The following is a 14,889-nucleotide window of genomic DNA, read 5'->3' as shown; positions in this document are numbered from 1 at the left end:
CAAACAAACTTCTAAAATCTTGACTCCCAGGGGTAATTCCTCAAAGTCACTAGATATAACGTAGGTAGCATTATGATCAGTCTTGTTTTTTAGAGCACAGGCAAATGTGCTTATAAACCTCACATTTCAGTGAAGGAGGAAGTGAGTTGTCTCTATTTCTCATGCCCAAATCTTTCACAATAGCACCTGCTTCTCCCCTCCCAATGTGTGCATAAATCAACAGCAATAAATTTGTGTTGTGATTCAGATTATTTGTCACTTCTGCAGCCTAGGACCAGTTGCTGCACAGGCCTGTGTCACCACCAAGAAGAATCAGCAAGCTGCATCATCAAGCTTAATTATGTGAATGACCCTTTGGAGAAATACTTGAAAATACAGCACCAAAAGTCAGAAGACCCTTGGATAATAGTTTCAATTTATGGATTTCAAATATCAACCACCGAAACTTTGAGTATTGAAAATTTTCAAGGCGTCTGATGTATTCAGATGGAAATCTGAACTGGCTCCCAAATGCCTATTGTCTGTTTTATACTCTAGTAATTGTAGCTTTAAGGAATGTAGTGATTGTAGCTTTAAGACTTATTGTGTTGTATAATATCACGTGTCAGTGTGAACAAATCAGCTCTAAGCACTGGGAACCTTAGAGTGGGAGTTCTTCTTCCAGTTGTGGAACTTGATGGAAGCATGTAACTGCTGCTGCAAGTAAAGTTTGTTGTTTCTAATGAGAAGCCTGTCTGGAAAATCAAGCCCATAACAAACTAGTGATGAGGATGGGATCGAGTCCAATGTTGTCCCTCGCCCAGCGATTGTGAGTATCTTGTTTAAACAGAAGAAAAGGAAAATATACTCACCAGGAATGCTGCAGAGTTCAAACAGAAGAAACAGAAGCGCTGTCATTTTAAGTTAAAGAAAAATAAGGGCCCCAATCCAAATGGCTGAGAAATCTCCTGGAACACTCCCAACATTTAAAAAAAAAGGACTTGCAGAGGCAAAATGAAAAAGAAAAAGAGAACATGTACTTACATTATAAAATAAGTGGCAGTCCCACAAGCTCAGTAGGTTAGAGAAGCTGGCAGACGGCTGCAAGTAAAGAAAGGTTGACAGCTGCAGAGACAGTTCAAGTAAGAAAATACGGAGACTGCTCTTAAGTGGCCTGCCACCACTTCACCCCGCCCAGGGCCCACCACCACATCACCCCGCCCATGGCCAGCCGCCACTTCACCCTGCCCAGGGCCAGCCACCACATCACCCTGCCCAGGGCCCACCACCACATCACCCCGCCCAGGGCCAGCCGCCACTTCACCCTGCCCAGGGCCAGCCACCACATCACCCTGCCCAGGGCCCACCACCACATCACCCCGCCCAGGGCCCACCACCACATCACCCCGCCCAGGGCCAGCCGCCACTTCACCCTGCCCAGGGCCAGCCACCACATCACCCTACCCAGGACCCACCACCACATCACACCGCTCAGGGCCCACCACCACTTCACCCCGCCCAGGGCCCACCACCTCATCATCCCGCCCAGGGCCCACCACCACATCACCCCGCTCAGGGTCCACCACCACTTCACCCCGCTCAGGGCCCACCACCACTTCACACCGCCCAGGGCCCACCAACACTTCACCCCACCCAGGGCCAGCCGCCACTGCACCCCGCCCAGGGACAGCCGCCACTTCACCCCGCCCAGGCCCACCACCACTTCACCCCACCCAGGGCCCACCACCACTTCACCCCGCCCAGGGCCAGCCGCCACTTCACCCCGCCCAGGCCCACCACCACTTCACCCCACCCAGGGCCCACCACCACTTCACCCCACCCAGGCCCACCACCACTTCACCCCGCCCAGGGCCAGCTGCCACATCACCCCGCCCAGGCCCACCACCACTTCACCACGCCCAGGGCCCACCACCACTTCACACCGCTCAGGGCCCACCACCACTTCACCCTGCCCAGGGCCAGCCATCACTTCACCCCGCCCAGGCCCACCACCACTTCACACCACTCAGGGCCCACCACCATGTCACCCTGCCCAGGGTGCCAAAACTTTGCTCCCCTGAGGCTCGCTAAAACTTTGCTCTCTCCGGTGCCCGCCAAAATTTCTCTCTCCCTGGGCTCCAGTCCCGCCATACCTTGTCTCCCCAGACTTCAGCACCACCATACCTCGTCTCCCCGGGCTCCAGCACCACCGTACCTTGTCTCCCCGGGCTCCAATCAGAGACTGTTTCTCTACCTCATTTGCTGCTGATAGGCTCAGTAGTGAGCCTATCAGAAACAAACACAGGAAAGGAACAGCCTGTGATTGGAAGTTCAGCCCCTAGCAAAATCTTGAAATTTCCTTCACTTTTCTGCATTTTGAACTTACAGGCCAGTCTTACGGCTTTTGAACAGTGGCTATGCAGACCACATGGAGGGGCCTCCAGTTGGACAAGTCTGGTCTAATGTATTTCTGCTGCTAAATCCGTTTAGATAACAGGAATATTTGATATCAATGACCTGATTGCAAGAAAGAGACAGAGCTAATTGGGATTGTCACGCCTTCAGGGGAGGGGTGAGATATGGAATTGCTGTGTTTAAGGTCGCATCTCATAAATGTAAAGAAAGGCCCCACTTTTCCTGGGTGCTTGCATCATTTCAATGGTATCTATGATATAGGGACCCTTGAACTGTGCAAAAAAGGAAGGCATTATGGAGTAAACAATTTATGCCATTATTTATGCCACTCTTTATTTTCTGAGGACATTTATGTAACTCTGCCGTTAAAGTGAGAGGTTAATTATCATCACTCCACCTTCGTAAAAATCAATGGTAATTGTTATTTTCCTGGATATAATGCTGTTTTCACACTATTGTAATTAACTTTAAACAAAATGGCACTGGAGGTCCGACAAGGCCTAATTTATTCATTCAAAGGGTACATCAGCAGTTCCATTTATACATAGGTAGACACTCTCAACAGTTTGTGACTAGGAGTGAAAGCATCTCGGTTATTCCATTATAATTGTAAACAAACAAAGATTAATTGTAACCTGACAGATCTGGAACACCGACTGAATGACTTCCCGTTAAAAATAATTAAAGACACACACATTCAAAACAGACCAGTTGGATTGCAAGGAAACTTTGCAATCGGACCAAGTTTTCCGAGAAGAGCTAATCACTTGCTGGATTTATTGCGCTGTGACCAAGCTCCACATTTCTGGCCCAGACTTCCGATTCCGGCGCCTTCAGAAATGCAGAGCATACCACCATCCACCGTTTCCTCATAGGCCAGGATTCTCAAGGAAGACAAGCTGTGCCCCATTCTCACTTCACTTACTGCCACAAACTGTAAGTAGTTGTTTAAATGTGCCATAACTTGTATTAATTACGCTATTTCCAGCTCTCTTTCACAGCAGAAATTATGATTTTCAGAAATAGTACCTACAATTATTATTATCTCGTGGCCAGCACTTCTCAATCAAATTGCTTACAATTCTTTGTTTAGTAATGTTTGAATGAACATGCCGAGACTGAGGGAAAAACTCATGGGTTTAAGTTTCTTCCAAAACTGCTTAGCCTCACCGTCATAGTACTAACAACCCCCTCACTGCCTGACAGTGTTCTCCTCCCTCCCTCACCACTGACAGTTTTCACCCTCTCCTCACCCCTCAACAATGTTCACCCCCCTCCCTCACCCCTTGACGGCATGCGGCCTCTCTCACCCCCCTGAAAATGCTGAACCCTCCCCCCCCACCACCTCAACTCCACGAAAATACGGACTCCTCTGACATCAGCCAGACATGATCCAGGGATTCAAGGCAAGAGGCGTTGTGGAAGGGGATGAACACTGTCCAGAGGAAGAAGGAGTGAGCACTGGTCAGTGAGGGGTAGGGGGTGAGCATTGTCCGGAGGAAGAGGGAGTGGGCACTGGTCAGTGAGGGGTAGAGGGTGAGCACTGTCCAGAGGAAGAGGGAGTGAGCACTGGTCAGAGAGGGGTAGGGGGTGAGCATTGTTCAAAGGAAGAGGGAGTGAGCAGTGGTCAGAGAGGGGTAGGGGGTGAGCATTGTCCAGAGGAAGAGGGAGTGAGCAGTGGTCAGAGAGGGGTAGGGGGTGAGCATTGTCCAGAGGAAGAGGGAGTGAGCAGTGATCAGAGAGGGGTAGGGGATAAGCATTGTCCAGAGGAAGAGGGAGTGAGCACTGGTCAGAGAGGGGTAGGGGGTGAGCACTGTCCAGAGGAAGAGGGAGTGAGCAGTGGTCAGAGAGGGGTAGGGGATAAGCATTGTCCAGAGGAAGAGGGAGTGAGCACTGGTCAGAGAGGGGTAGGGGGTGAGCACTGTCCAGAGGAAGAGGGAATGAGCACAGGTCAGACAGGGGTAGGGAGTGAGCATTGTCCAGATAGTGGTAGGGGGTAAGCACTGTCCTGGGAAGTGTAGGGAGTGAGCACTGTTCGGAGTAGAAGGTGAGCACTGTCCGGAGGTGAGGGTGAGCACTGTCTGGAGAGGGATAGTGGGTGAGCACTGTCCGGTGAAGAGTAGGGAGTGAGCATTGTCCGGAGAGGGTATGAACACTGTCCAGAGGGAAGGGTGAGCACTCTCCAGAGAAGGGCACAGGTTGAGCACTATCTGTTGAGGCTTAGGGAGTGAGCACTGTATGGAAAGGGGTAGGGGGTCAGCACTGTCCAGAAGGGAGGGTGAACTCTTTCCTGAGAGTAGTAGGGGATGAACACTGTCTGGAGAGGAGTAGGGGGTGAACACTGTCTGGAGAAGGATAGGGGATGAACACTGTCCGGAGAGGGGTAGGGGACGAACACTGTTCAGAGAGGGGTAGGGGGTGAAAACTGTCCGGAGAGGGGTAGGGGGTGAGCACAGTCCTGAGGGGAGAGTGAGTATTGTCCAGAGGGGGTTGTGGACACTGTCCGGAAGGGAGGGTGAGCACTATCCAGAGGGGGTTGTGGACACTATCCAGAGGAGACAAACATCGTCAGGTTGTTGGGAGGTGGCGGTGAACATTATCAGGGAGTTGGGGGGAATGGATATTTTCCAAGAGGGGGTGAACATTGTCAGGCTGTCGAGATATTTTGAACATTGTCTGGAAGGGAGGTGGTGAACATTTTCCACGAGGTGAGAATGCGAGCATTGCTGTGGGTGCTGGAGTGCTTTGCTATGTTTGTGTCTGAGGAACTCATGGGCATCTTCATCACTAAGATTAAGATCTTTCTAAATAACTGCCTCTGCCAGTTTGCTCCCTTCCCCTGGGTCACCAAATCAAATTTCTGCATCTTTCTCTAGTTCCTCTCCAATCTCCCCGTACCCCCTTTCCAAGCTCATTTCGTGCACGAGTCCTTCTTCCAGCTCCCTTGACCCTATTCCCACTAAACTGCTGACCATCCAGTTTCCTTTCCTGGCTCCCATGTGAGCTGATATTGTTAGCAGTTCTCTCTCTTCAGGTACTGCCTCCTTTTCTAAGCTGTGTAACTATGCTGCAACTTAGAATTTCCGACACAGGCCAAGCATATGTTAGCCTCTTTAAGTTTGTGTGTGTGTGTGTGTGTGTGTGTGTGTGTGTGTGTGTGTGTGTGTGTGTGTGTGTGTGTGCAGCTGCACAATAAAACTAAAGGTCATACATACTTAAATGAATATGTCACACACAACAAAAAGAATTAATGATGATGTTGGTCACCATCCCTGTTCGCAAAAGGCAAAAGAGCAATCCTTGACTCCTCTGCCCTTGCAGACTTACATCCCATCTCCAACCTCCCCTTTCTCTCCAAAGTCATCTATTTTTCCTGGAATTCCTTGCTTGAATCCCTGCCACAGTGTCAAAACAGCTCTTATCAAAGTCACAAATGACACCCTGTGTGATTCTGGCTGCGCCACAGCTCCCTGTGCCCACTAACTCCACTGAAGCCTGCACGCTACACATAATTGGAAACAGGAAATTAGCTGTACAGCACCATATAGTCAGCTAATAGGACCCAGTCTTGCTGCACAGTGTGTTGCTGGCATAATGCAGTCTCTCCAATCATTTCAATACCTTGATTCCCAGAGGCACAGTTCGGGTTAGGAGGCGGGTGGGTGGAGATTCCTACTCCTGGTCATTGTGACTGATGTGCCACTGCAACAAGCTCTATCTGAAATTAGCAATCAGGCCCTTATAAAGGTCATAGGACTCTATGGGGCGCAGTACCAGAAACAGGCAGGCATGACAACCATCCAGCAGCAGGCCCCTGTTAAACAAAAATGGCAGTCAGCAAAACATCAGTGTTAACAAGACAGTAGGCGGAATTGTCCCAGAATTTGTACTAAGTGCAGTAGCCACCGGCCACAATAATGGCTTTTCATGCCCTATTGTCCCAAACCCACTGCATTAATTATGCATTCCCCAGAAAAACGCCGTTTCTATGGTGGACGGGCTCTCATTCGCCCGCCACGCCATCACTTCGCCGCTTCATCATGCCGGGCACCATATGTAAAGTGCAGCTGCACGCACACCTCTCAGTACTTCCAGCCCTGGACAGCCGCACAGAAGACATGGCCCCGAACAGCAAGAGGACTGCAGCCCCCAGGTTCACCGACGCATACCTCAAGTGCATTTTGGACGCAGTGGAGGCCTGCCGTGATGTCCTTTACCCATCTTCCCAGCTCTGGCCGCAGGATGGGCAGCAACCTCATTAATCCGGCTTGAGAGGCATTGGCAGCACTGGTCAGCACCAATGCCCTGCAAAAGAGGACAGCCACCAAATGCTGCAAGAGGATGAATGATCTCCTCCATTCCCCCAGGGTAAGTCACTCTTCTCATCACTCTCAACTCACACACTCACAAACCAATCACACATCCACAGGGCCCTCACTTGCTGCCAGTTCAAGGGACTTCAACATTCACTCTCTCACACACACACTTCCTGGGATGCCTGGCAGACGTCCTGCTTACTTTCTCTCCATCTCTATTCGTGCAGGATACACTGGTACACAACAAGAGGGAGAGGTCGCAGAATGCTGGAGGAATGCCTGAAATCAAGGTCCTCATGGACTTTGAAAACAGAGCCATCCAGCTGGCCGGCGAGGATCTGGACCATTCCTGTGCTGACAGTGAGCTTGGTGGTGTTCTACCAAGTGAGGGCCCAGTAGTGTAACATCCATCAGACAACCATGCTGTGAGTGATGTGTCCTGTTTCACAGGCCACTGCCATGCACTAATTATCTCTCCTTGCTTTCATAGGCACGTCTGCCAAACAGCTGACGGAGTCCATGACCCAGGGCCTCCAATCAAGCCCCGAGAAAACCTCAGAAGAGGAATCTGAAGGCACCGTCCCTGAAATCCCGTCTCAGCACTTACTCACACTCTCCACCAGTGCAGTGACACTCATCTCGGTGCAACTTAGCTTTAGAGTAGCCTCGGGGGTCACAACCTGGTGAGCACGTCGCACTTTCTGATCCACAGCAGATGGTGGCAGGGACTTCCTAGGTGTCCGGCACTCAGCTGAAGGCCAGAAATTTGCTGAGTCCGAGTCAGATGGATTCGGTCATGTCACATTTGCTGGAGCTGCAAGGCTAACCTCGGGAACATCAAGAAGGGATGAACGCTGCACTCCTCAGATTACAAGGCACGATAGAGGAGTCGGTCTGCCTTCAGGGTGATGTGATGGCGCTGGCATGCCAATGCACTTGAGCTCAGCACTGTTAGGATGGCGGCTGCCATGGAGACCTAGGTCCAGAACGTCACTCCTGTACTGCTGTGCGGGCTCAACTCCATCACTGGATGTTGCCATAGTTGGCCTTCAACAGTGTGCACATGAGAGTGTTGTGGGAGAGCTTGATCTCTCTCCAGCTACCCTTTCTCCTCAAGGTGTCAACCAGGGGCCTTTGGACATCCATAGGGAGGTGGATCAGCAGGTGCACATCCCAGGTGATACCTCAGGTGACTCCTGGAATGTCCAGCTGAACCAAATCCCCTCTTCCTGCAGCTCCAGCTTCACAGCTCGAGGAGGGTGCCACTGCCTCACAGCAGGGCCCGGAAAGCAGGCCGGGGCCTTCCAGGTCTCGGCCCTCTAGAGGACGCCCATGAAGGTCATCACAGACAGGGCGTAGCAATCAGCAGGCTGCCTCCACTTCTGCTGTGGATGCCCGGAGAGCACCAAAGAGTAGCGGCAGGGTTGAGTAGCTGTATTTGCACTGCCTGGACATGGGTGTTAACCACTTGTACATAATGTTGATTATTGTTAATTAACTCCAAAGAATGTCTCCTTGCCTCTGGCTCCTTGTTCCAATGAGCAGTGTTCGTGTCACTCAGATATGAAATATTTCTGCACAAGATAAAGGCAGGTATCTCAGTCCCTTTGCTTTGTGCAGCCTTCAGACCAAGGTGATGGTCCAGCCTCACACTCCCTGGACACATTACTGATGCCTGCACCTTGGCAGTGCTTGTCACTGCTGCCAGAATGTCTTTGGTAGGTGTCACAGAGTTCCGTTATTCTCTGTGTGCTCTCAGCACCTTTAAGGTGGGGCTGGCCCCTATCTCTTCAGCATCTGTGACCAGTGACACTGTGCTCCTGAAGGGCCCAGGTGCTGAGGGCAGACAAAGAATCAGATGCTTTTAAAGTTTCATGGCTGCGTCTATACGATATGACCCTAATCTCAGAGCACGTGAGCTGCCCTTGGCCAGACAGGAGTCAGACATTCTCAGAGGCTATGTGAAGATCTATGGAGTGTCCTCACTGCATGTTGTCATCATCCTCTTGCAATCGAACGACCATTAGGGCCTCCACTGCGTCTCCATAATAGGAGGATTATCACAGAGGGTATGTGCGCTGCTATAAGCCAGACTGGAGTCAAATGTTCATAGATACGATGTGAGGATCTTACGGTGTCTCCTCGCTGCATGTTGTCATCATCCTCCACAAATCTAGCAGCTTTGAGGACTGCCTGAGCACGCCTGCCTCATCTGGCCAGTGCAAGGGACTCATCGCCATCACTGTCATCTTTGAGGACCTCCTCACCCTCATCACTGCCGACGTCCTCCTCATTGAAGGAGACCTCCAGCCCCTGCATTTTCCCCTCAGCCAGCTCCTCTCCCCGTTGCAGCGCAAGGCTGTAAAGGGTACAGCAGGCGATGATGATGCACGATACCCTCTGTGGACTATATTGCAGGGCTCCACCAGATTGGTCCAGGCACCAGAACCTCATTTTCAGCATCCCGATTGTTTGCTCCACCAAGTTGCGAGTTGCAGCATGAGCCTCATTGTACCTTCATTGTGCTGCAGTCTGAGGCTGCCACACGGGTGTCATCAGCCACTTTCCTCCATGGGTAGCCCTTGTCCCTGAAGAGCCATTGCTGCAGCCTCTGTGGACCATTGAAGACATCAGGGACCTGAGACCGACTGAGAGTGTAGGAGACGTGTACACTCCCTGGGAACCGTGTGCACACCTGCAGAATGCATTTGTGGTGGTCGCACACTAGCTGCACATTCAGTGAATAGAATCCTTTGTGGTTGACATAGTTGACCATGTGTTGCGATGGAGTTTTGAGCGCCACATGATGGCAGTCAATCGCATCCTGTACCTGTGGGAAACCCGAGATCTGGGCAAATCTAATCACTCTTGCATCCTGGCTCTCCCGGTCCCGGGTGAAATGCACAAAGATGTGTGACCTTGTGAAGATGGCGTCTGTGACCTCCTGAATGCATTTGTGGGTGGAGGCTTGTGATATTCCACAGAGGTCACCAGTGGAGCCCTGAAAGGAGCCACTGGCATAGAAATTGAGCACCACGGTCACTTTCATGGCCACTGGCAGTGGATGACTTCCATGTCCCTGTGGCGCCAAGTCCTGCAGCAGCTGGCAGATGTGACTGACCAGTTCCCAGGCTTGCGCAGTCTTTGGTGACACTGCTTCTCGGTCATCTGCAGGAATGAAAGGCAGCATGTATAGACCCTGGGTCTAGCTAGGCACTGACCAACGACGACTTGCTGTGGCTCTTTGGTGACATGTGCGGGAGCCCCAGCCGTCCCTTCTTCCAGAGGGTGCTGCTCCTCCTTCTGCCCAGCCAAGCACCTCAGTTGCTCTCTTCTCCATCATCTTTCCTCTCTATACACCACAAGGCATGCAGCTAGTTCACTAGGCTCCATGATCCTGATGTACTCCTGCAAGAAGAAAGAGTGAGACGTGTGGGTTAGCATGGGTGTACTAAGAACCTGTCTTGGTTAAGTCTGAAGGACCCTTAACACATCCCAGAGAGTGCTGGTCACAACTTGAATGGCCAAAGAATAGTGTGCTGCATGGCTGCCAGAAACCCCACTTTTCTCCGCCCACTCCACCTGACCGATTGGTGACAGCTTTGCCCATTGGACTGCATGCTGTGCTCTCAGCTCAGGCACAGGCATTCTCCTAATCTACACTGCAAGGCTGCGCTATTAGCTTGAACCATGGGAGAGACTGGTCCAAACCAGAATGATGTCATTGCAAGGGGCTGTGAGCACCTCCACCAGCGACTGCTCCATGGCCAGCTTTAGCAAGGAGATTGTACAATGTGCTCAATCGTCCAGCTGTTCTACAGCCCACTAAAACGCTCATTACTTTGCAGTCTGCGCCTGAGGGGTGAAAAGCTCTGGAGCATTTGGTGGCACTTTCAGGCCTCTGTATTGCTTGAGTGGGCAGAGAAGCTAGAGACCCCACTTCAATCATATCAACATGGCTATGCCTGAACTGTCTCAGCTGCAGAGGAATGGTCACTTTATACAAGATGTCCCTAATGTGCGGCCACTTCTCTTGCCCATGCCCCCCACTCCCCGCACATGCTTGTGCGCTACCTTCAACTGCAGGGCAGCCTTTGCACCCCCCTCCAACGTGCCTCAGCCTTGAAGTCCGATAGGCATCCCTCGCGAGTGCTCCACAACATTACTGTGACTCACCTCCGAGATCCCCTCAAAATGCAGCCTACCAAGCGCATGCCTTCTGTATGCTGTTGTGAAACACGCTGATGTGCAATCACGCCGATGTGGGCAGATGATCCAGCGGAGGTGGTGGGAGTGAGGGAGTGGGAATGAGTCCAGTGGGCTAGCCTTATAATTATGTATTACAATGAGGCCCCCGATGTCTGATGGCAGGAAACGTGACCCGCCATCGACGGGCTGAGCGGACCATTGCAAACTGGTTTCCCAACGTCGTGAAACTGATTTTTGACCTTTTCGCCATATTGTCCGCTCATATCACCAAACATGCCCGACATCAGCGGACACGGAAAATTCCGTCCAGTGTGTCTACTGACCTGATCTTGAGGCTGTTGGTACCAATTTAGCAATGTTCACATTATTAATGTACATTCTTTCTATATCTCTCTCTGATTCTTGCACTTTCTCTCCATGTCAGATGCTTAGCCAATAGTTCCATAGTAGACACAGATTTAAGGTTACTATTCTTCTTGTGGGTGTGGACTGGCTCATTTGGCTAGATGACTAGCATGTGGTTCAGAATAACACCAAAAGCACAGGTTCAATTTCCATTCTGGCTTTGGCAGACTTAGGACCTGCCTCCTTGCCTGCCCCATGCTTGGTGTGGCGTATTGCACCTTAAGCTATATAACCAATTGCATCTGATAGAGAGAAGTGCCTACTGACCCTTGTGGACTATGGCTAATTACCTACCTACCTACCTATTCTTTCAGTCATATTCCTGTGCATCATATGGTGCAATTATGGTATTATATCTAGAAATATCAAAGCTTTTTATGGATGGGTGAATTATTTATGAAGATATGAAAGTAAAAATTAAAAATCCATGACAGTAAACAGCATCATCTCAGAATCTATGTGTTTATCATAAGTATCTTTCATTCTCTGAAACATGTTTAATTTTTTGTAATTGCACAGCTTTACATATCCATGTAAATCCATTTGCCACTTTAACTGCAATTCTACACACCCATTCCAAGTATTAAGTTCTGGTTAGTTGATTACATGCTCATTCTCACCTTTACTGCCAAATGCTAACTCTGCCACATTGTTTCCAAAAGATCAGGTTTGACCTCTCCCCATAAGGTTTAATGGACAGGAGCACGAGTGAATGTGGTACCGAATCATGCAGTCCACGTAAGTCCCTGGTACAGTCCGTGGTCTTTGCTGAGATAGCTGACTTCAAAAGCCATGATGCTTGTAGTAGGAGAGGAAAAATCACCCAGAGTTTATCTTAAGTTACCATAGAGCAGTAAATTGCCATCTTTGAATTGGAATGATACCTTAATTACAATATAGCAATAATATCTACTACCATCACATAGTTACCTCAAGAAATCTCTTTGATAAGCCACATAAGAGGATTTTCCCTGCGGTCTTTAATTTTTTTCCCCTTTAAGCAAGCAGCAAGATAATTTGATAACTTTTATGACTGATTTGAATGTCACTATTTGACTGCTTCACTCTAAATAAACTGATTGATGGCACAACCATGCATTAACATTGGTGTCTCTCTGAAACTGCATACTTTGTATTAACCACAGCCTGCGGTAGTCCTTATCCCTTTCGTGACAGAGGAGGTTTCTGGCCCCCTTGCACACAACAGCAATAAAAAACACATTTCAACGCAAGCTCGTAAAGAATAACATGAATATGGGCTCTGCTTTCTGGAGACCTTCACGTGATCTTAACTGAGGAAACCATCCGATACTATCTGCTTATTGTGTCTAATATGTAAACTAATTTCATCTCCCAGACTGTGAAATGTTGCATGTTTAGAATGGGTCAAAAAGGGTCACGTCAGAAAGGGGTTTCGTCAGGATGAAAGAGACCGTCAATAGTGATAAACCCAAGTATTCATAGTAAAAACCACAGGAAATACTCCTCAGAGCTTCTTTTTAACTAGCATCAGATGCAGTAAAGGCAGTTGCTGCAGAAGCACGACAGTGAGGAGACAGCAAAGAGCTGTGTGGATTGTTTAACTCTCTCATTTTATACTAATTGAACCTCAGGAGAGCACAATAGGAGTTTTGTGATTGCTTCCTGGTGATATTTTGTTTATGTCGTATTACCACTGACAGTGTTCCTTCTAGAACTCATTTTTCACATGCCTAAATTATCATCCTGTCTGCATTTTCCCAGATGCTTTTCTGTTGATTTCAATTTACGAAAAGCAGGCTTAATTAAGTTTTCCATAAAACAATTTTCCACTGGAATCTTGAAAAACTTATGCCTGCTGGTAATAAGCCTTACCTTCATATGTCTTTAATTGTACAATCACTTTAACAAGCAGAATGACATGCACACTCATTCTCTGCGTGGAGGTGATAAAGAAAGCCAAAAGCTCACGGACAGTTTAGATGCGGGGAAAGGGAATGCTATATTTCCAATTCCACAACACCCTGCATTTGATGGTCATTAGTCTTAGAGCTTTAAAATAAATGCAGAGGTCATGGCGGCCAATTTTATTCATATTTTCTTGTAATCTCATATTCTTAACCTCCTTGCATGTGTAGTCCTCAAGGACTACACCCAAATTCATCTCACCCACCTAGACCTGAGCGTTCGCTGCAGCAACAAAAATAATTGCATTATAAATGGAACCATATCGCTTGCAATGTTCTCCTCATCCCAAACAGCAACTTAGTTACTATAAGACTTTCCTAACCATCACTGCCAAAGAGGAAACCAGTCCATTACATTACTAAAACCAAATAATATAAAACACATGTATGCACAAGACAGATTTTGTAAAGCCTAATATTAAGTAAACATTATTTCCATGCATTGAACCAATTGCCTGCTATTGAATTTTTTAAAATTTAAGGCCTCCTCTAAGGTGACTTATCCTGATGGATGTACAAAAGACTTTACACAGTCCTCAAGATAATTGCATTGCTGTTCCAGAATCAACATTGGAAGTGGCTGGCCAATATTCAGGAGGGACCAGGCTGTCTAATTCCCAAGGATCTCACCCTGTTCATCAAGAACTTGAAGCTTGACACATTAGAGATGGACAACAAATGCAGGCCTTGCCAGCAACACCAACATCCCACCAAAATGTGAAAAAATACTCCCCAGGCTCTGAACCTGTATTCAACAGTTCTTTGACAAGACTTTCTACTGAAGAAGCACACCTTTCCCATGACAATCCAACTGCTTTAATAGATTTTAATGCATGCCTGTCCCTTGTAAAAAAAAACTGATTGAATTATATCTCCTCTGAACATTGGTATACTAATATAATAATTGAATTATATCTCTAAAATCGCTCATTTTCCCAGAGGGCCTATCTTTAGCACTTTGTCCTACCAATTCTCTCCATTTTCTCCATGCCTTTTCTGTGAATGCTGATTCAGATTGGAACATATGGGTGCTGAAAGCCCTTTGTTACCATTCCCATTTTTGGCCATTTTTCATGTGCAAAGCTGGACACTGAGCATTCCTAAGCAATTTAAGAACTCAGTGGCAAATCAATTAACCACTGAGCTGCTTTTTAAATAAAATCAATAACTGGGATGATCCAGAACTTGCTCTTCATTATGTAATCTGTCTGTATCATTAAGAAAAACACTATCTGTGAATTACATTTAGATGAAATAAATTAAAATAACCATCAGTAGAGACAACAGATCTCTGATCTCATTTCTGAGCATTCACTTGTTTCCACTTTGAATCTTGGAAGGATTGTATGGAAACTGCAAATTTCAAGAATTTAAAACCGACAGGTTTTAGCTGCAGTCAGTTTACTTTGCATTGTGATACCTTAAATTGAATCATGCTATTCAAAATTTCAGAATCCTCCTTCTCCTGTTCCCCATCTGAATCTGAATGCACCATCTGCTTAAAAGGATAAGGCTTAGTTTCCTCCACAGCTGGTTTACTGCACTACCACCGGCTGTTGTGATTCTGCCATAGTTTAGTCAGATCTTCCTCAGTAGGCCCTAATTAGTTATTCAGAATA

General features: G+C 48.2%; 1 long non-coding RNA gene across 3 annotated transcripts; it reads left to right on the top strand.

Moving 5' to 3' along the window:
* The first annotated feature begins 665 nt into the window (after positions 1 to 665).
* LOC121289316 lies at positions 666 to 14,542 on the top strand. Of its 3 annotated transcripts, none has more exons than XR_005945541.1 (4): positions 666 to 808; positions 3,037 to 3,330; positions 11,992 to 12,062; positions 13,833 to 14,542. It is a non-coding gene; the product is annotated as an uncharacterized LOC121289316 (long non-coding RNA). The 3 variants fall into 3 exon arrangements; XR_005945539.1 differs by having other exon boundaries at positions 11,987 to 12,062; XR_005945540.1 differs by lacking the exon at positions 11,992 to 12,062.
* The last annotated feature ends 347 nt before the right edge of the window (positions 14,543 to 14,889 follow it).

Source organism: Carcharodon carcharias, chromosome 16 (assembly GCF_017639515.1).
Source record: "Carcharodon carcharias isolate sCarCar2 chromosome 16, sCarCar2.pri, whole genome shotgun sequence".
Taxonomy (NCBI): Eukaryota; Metazoa; Chordata; class Chondrichthyes; order Lamniformes; family Lamnidae; genus Carcharodon; species Carcharodon carcharias.
The sequence above is the reverse complement of the archived record's forward strand: the minus strand, read 5'-3'. Positions and strand labels throughout refer to the sequence as shown.